Source organism: Cylas formicarius, unplaced genomic scaffold, assembly GCF_029955315.1.
Source record: "Cylas formicarius isolate icCylForm1 unplaced genomic scaffold, icCylForm1.1 PGA_scaffold_10__41_contigs__length_53128322, whole genome shotgun sequence".
Lineage (NCBI taxonomy): Eukaryota > Metazoa > Arthropoda > Insecta > Coleoptera > Brentidae > Cylas > Cylas formicarius.
In genome coordinates, this window is record NW_026844214.1 from 23,199,964 (window position 1) to 23,206,071 (window position 6,108).

A 6,108-nucleotide genomic window follows, 5' to 3' on the forward strand; every position below is an offset into this window, starting at 1 on the left:
TCACCCATGTCGAGTTTGTCGTAGATATACTGGACAAGGTCATTAGTCCCCGTTTCCGTCGAGTAACTAACACGGAAACCATGTTGCACATTCGATATAATGTTTTCTTGCTCTAAAAAATGTGTCATTCTGTCGTATATGGCCTTTTCGAGTACTTTAGAGAACCAACCTGCGATTGTTATAGGCCTATAATTCTCTATTAGCTCAGAGTCTCCCTTTTTGAATACAGGAATCATTTTTGATTTTTTCAATGCCGCAGGGAACTGTCCGCAGAGAACGGACGTATTGATAATAGTAGTTAAATATGAAGCTAAAATATCTCCACAGGTTTTTATGAGTTGTATAGGTATTTCATCGATTCCAACAGATCGCTTGTTTTTGAGTGATTGAATTAAGATTAGTACCTCTCTATCGGTGTGTGGCATGAAAAACATAATCTTTGTCTTGGTGGTTGGAAGAGTGCCAGTTTCATTTTTAGTGAACATAGTATCGGTCTTCGACTGCACGTGAGTGGCAAAAAATTGTCCGAATTCATTTGCTATTATGTTATCATTAATTACATTGACATTATTAACATTCATTCGTATACGGCGTTGAGTTTTTTACTTACCCAGCTTCTCGTTGACAAGTTAACGCATTTTTTTACTTTTGTTGTTAGAAAGACTTATTAAGTTCGAGAAGAAAGCCTTTTTTTCATCGGTGACCTGTCTGTTTACTAGGATTTTCATAATTCTGTAGTTTTTTTCGACAGCTTCATTATGGTATAGATCTTTTAAGTTTCGTGTTTTTTTTGCTGAATTGTTCTTTTAGGATGTGATACCTCAAAGTACCATAGTACATGATCCCAGAATATGTTGAACAGGTTGTCAATGTTTGTGTATTCCAAAAGAGGTATGATTTCCTTCCATAAATAGCTACGGAATTCAGTAATGATGTTGTCTGTAACAACTCTTTGTTCACAACCGATCATCGCATTGAAATTTATATTTTGTGAGTAGTGCTTAAAATTTATTGCCTGGGCTAAATGATCTGATATTCCTAAGTTAAGCTGACTAAAGACGGAGTTTTCGATGTTTGTAACAATATAGTCGATGGTTGACGAAATCGTATGCCCAGCACTATTAGTTTGTATCCTCGTGGGTGAATTCACAAGAGAACTCAAGCCAAATGAGCCAAAGAGGTTGAATAATCTCTTTGTTTTATTATCTTTTTTATCGCTGTTAATATTAAAATCTCCGCAGAGCAGTGTCACTTCGAACTTTGCGGAAGAGTACTGCAATACTTCCTCAAGTTTGTCAAAAAATTTATCGTAGTCGCCCAAGGATGGTCTATATATGCAGATAATACATATTTTGTCTTTATAACTAATTGTGCAACATTCAAACGACTGTCCCACCGACAGCCGTTTGATTGCTGCTATATCCGAGCAATCACCCATCGTATCATTTCTAATAAATATTATACTACCTCCGTGTATCTGTGTTACGCGCCTGAATATTGAACATGCTCTATAGCCGTGTAATGATACACCAATATCTGCTCCCGTCAACCAATGTTCCGTGAAACATAGGAAAGTTGGATCGTGTTCTTGCATGAGCACGTCAATTATATTTATTTTATTACTAAGAGATTGTACATTTAATTGTACTAACGAGAGATCAATTCCCGTCACTTGGTCACGTCCACTGATTCCGTCCGGATAAAATTTGCACGCCTGGGAAATCTAAATCGCTGTACTTGTGAACCTTTTGACCATATTTCGGGATTATATTCCTCTGTGACGCATTCTATTGGGAACTATAATTTGAATGACGATGCTTTCTCTGTGCGGTTGTGGGGCACACATTCAAACTTGATTATTGGAGCGGTTTTCTTTAAATGATTGACGATGTTTTCTGCTCCTGTGTTGGGAGCCATTCTGCAGAGATGCAGATATCCCCTTTTACCAATACCTCGAAGATCAGAGGCCGTAGAATTGGATCCAATTATTGCTTTACTTTTATATGTACTTCCATTAAGATTTTTATTGACATTCACAGCTGATTGCTGTTTTTGCAGCCCGTCGTGTCTCGGGGCTTTCTGGATTTTTTGTCCATTATTATTGTTTATGTTTTTTGTTTGTCTGTCCGGCTTCGACGTTGTGGCAGCAGCCAAGGACTCGTCACGTTTTTTGTCTTGCACTTTGAGACTTGTTAGCTCGGTTGTACATTTTAGTGAAGATATCGTTCCGTTTTTACTTAAGTTTATATTTTGGTTCGAGTTTTCGTTGCAAGATGTCGCCGATAATATAGGATTGGGATGGTTGGGCATGGATACATGATGTTTTAATTCCCTTAGACATGCATCCACTGTCGTGGAATTTATCATTTGAGCTTTCATTCACGAGCTTGTTCTTAAGATAACTGACGTACCTCGTTACCAGTTGATTATTTACACTATCGGACACACTCTGATGAACTATTATGTCTATTAATTCTTGTTTTCTTAACGAATTTAGAGCAGCACTTGAGACTGTTGTATCATGCTGGGCGGCCATCTTGTGTCTTTATGTAAGTTAAGTATTAACGTGAATAAACACCTTAATGATCCCTAAAATGATAGACGTACTTTAGATATTGGATGAACAAATATTTGGTTTCGATCGCAATTCTAACATTGAAGGAAAAGTCCTACTGCTCCAAAATATAAACCTAAATATAAACAATCGTAGATTTTCATGTGCTTCTAAGTCATTGTCATTCAAGCTTTGAAAGAAGAAGAAAAAATAGAGAAAATAAAAGCCGGGGAAATAGTTTTACTTGGAATTGTTTTTAAATCATAATGCCGAGATGTCCTTTGAAATATCGATCTTTGCAATAAATCCAATTAAAATTGCACGCAATAGGACCTCTACTTTTCACAAAACATTTCCACCTAATTATCTAAATAAAACTATATGCATGTTTACGTCGGATATTGTTCTTGTACCATTTTTCACAAATAACTATCACTGGTGCCGGTAAAATTATAATAAAATGTGCGGACCACCATTTATACGCAGTAGGTACACAATATGAAATGTCTGTTGTTCTTATCCATATCCAACAAAGAAAGTTGGATTTTACAGCATATACAGTTTTAATTTCGTTATTTTCAGTATTGTAAATATCATTTATACGCTAAGGATCCTAGATTCATACCTCCTTCCCCCCTCTCAGGTTAGTAATGTTCGTAACCTGTTCAATTGTGACTTAGTTAACCTACCTAAAATTTGTGATGAGCATCTTCTTCAAACAAATTACTCCAAGTCTGTTGCCATGTTATTTTTTAATGATAATATAATAATATGATATAACGAACCGTAAACAAGGTTAAAATTTAGGTCTTATCATTGATAATAAAGAAGCTGTTTTCTATGTTAAAATTATTATACTAAAAAAAAGTGTTTTTTGTAAAAGTAGAGATTTATGGCAATTTATGGACCATTTTTGGATTTTATTGATATAACGATACAAAAAGTTCAAAACTTTTGTGCATGTCTCATATAGAGGCACAGAGTTTCCCAGCGGCGTGCTCTGCATTTAGTACGTCTCTTTTATAAATAGACATTACAATGTCCACTATATTTTTAGGAAAAACTAACTTTTTGCACGAATGTTCATAGCAAAAATATCCGTCCACATTTGTTAATTATAATTAAGCACATAGCCAGAGAGCTCTTACCATTAATGAATATAAAATAAATTGTTATTAATATGAATACATCGTTCTCTTGTCTTCCCTTCTTAGCACTTCTCGTTACCAACGTTTCTCCCTATATATAATTCCTGTGTCTCGACTGTTGAGCGACTAACGTGAATTTTTTAGGCTTAGGCGGCTTAGTTGCCTTCAACAGCCACCTTCCCTTGGAGGGAAGCTTCTTAAGGGCCCATTATTCCTTCTGCGTATTGTTGTACTTGCTGTCAATGAAACAAAAATAATAGTGGAAAATGACGATCATTAGAACCGATGATACTAAAGGATTTCTTATACTCTTTTTTAAAACGTAAGAATGGATATCTTTGAGTAAAGCTAGTTATTATAAGACTTATGAATATATAATAAAAACGCTCTTTTAAAAAGTGTTGTCCAATAATGAGGTGGAGAGATAAACCCTCCAAATGTTAAATTTAAAATATGAACATCCCTCCCATTATACTGTTCTTCATTCGATAGGGGAAAAAAGTTCGTGAAAAAAGAAGAGTGGAAGTTTAAACATATTAAGCCAATTTGGGTATTTTTATTTATAACCGACTGAATCAAATTTCCGTACATTGAAAATAAAACATAAGCAACGCTTCTGTGGTTTGTCTTTTCTGTTTGTATCTGTTTTTTTAAACCACGCCTATATAATGGTTCAAAACGCTAGAGTCGGTTAACTTTATTTTAAGATTTTCACCTAATGGCTTTCTGTAGACAGCTTGCAATATGTTTTTTGAGTAGTTAATTGGGGTTAAATCTTAACAGACTGAGAAAATTCTGGTATCGTGCCATTCATATTTATATTCATATTCGTTTGTACAGGGTGGGGAAATAAACATGCAAACTACTGTATCTCTGACTTGCGGTAAAAAATTGTATTACCAAAGTGATCAAGGGATGACTACGGAAGGTAATTTCAGTTTTGCAAGATTTGTCAGGATACGTAACCGCTATTTTCAACTTTATTAATGATATTCTTTAACATTTTCTCAGCTATCTATTAAAATTAGGTGTTTTTTTTTAATAAATAAACAACTGTAACTCCCAGTCTACCGAACGAATTTTAATAAGCTCGTTGAGTAATAGTTGCTCCATCAAACGCATCCTACCTGCGATATTTATAATTCTTGGTGATGCCGCAAGAGCGTTCTTTCTGATATAATAACAGAAAACGGAAAATTGATGTAAAATCATACAAACGATACCTTAATAGGCTACGGAAAACCGTATCCCAATATTTTGTTGGTAACTTAAATTTTATAAAGACGCTATTTTACCTTATTGTTATGTATTTATTTTTTAATTCAATGAGAGGATTTCAGAATTAAATATGTATGAAAATATAATCAATATTTAAAAAAAAAATTGTACATTTTTAGCAGATTAAGGATATTACAATGCCGTTTTTAGAGACGTTTCGATAACATTTTACTTCACATATGCTACTGTAATACTATTTAAAATTCTTCTAGATTTCTTCTGCATCGGTTGTGGATGCATCGAACTTGCCAACGTTTTTCGCCAATCATTCTGTTGACTTCTTCAAAGCTTATCTAAATTTAAATTATTCTGTGTACCTTACCTGCACCTGTACCTTATATACTGTTTGAGAGAGGCGGAGCTAAAGGAGTGACATTAACATCGATTCTGATTATTTGGTTGTTTAGAGAATCTGGGGTTTCTCAGGTTTCTCTTTGGTAGAAGATAGAACGAACCAACCAAAACTAACCATTTTTAAATTAAGATGATATGATTTGATTTCATAATCTGGGATTTTAATATATCTGAAATTTTATTAAGGGTTTAAGGAATAGGGTTGGCAAGGAGTTCTTCAAAACTAACAGGAATATCGTATGCATCTAATTTAATGGTAATGTTAATGTCTCAGTTTTCCTGTAAAAGGTTTTGATATAGAAGCTGGCAAATAGTTTGAAGAAAATCGATGGTAGTTTGTGAACTTTGGGAAGTTCATAAATTCAAAACATTACTGCTCAAATATCAAAGGTTTTTAAGAAACATAATGTTAAAAAAAGATTTACCACTTGTCCAAAAATTTCTCAACATTTTCCGCTTGAGACAGGAGGAGTTTTCAGTATTCCATTTCCATTCTTCTACCCCAGAAAACCCCGGGAATCCATAGAAATCTCTAAACAAACAAGTAGTGGGATGATTGACGAAACGTCAGTAGGTTCCATTCATCAACAACCAACGCAGGAAGAAACCAGACGATTTGTAAATGACATGTTACATTCTGGTACTAACTTTTAACGTCCTGTATTTCGCTCATAAATTGTTTTCACTTATTCTCGTGAAAATCGTGTACTTATGGTGGAGTTTGATTTGAGGAGAAAATAAAACACGAGTTGTTCACAGCAAAAATTATTTTAC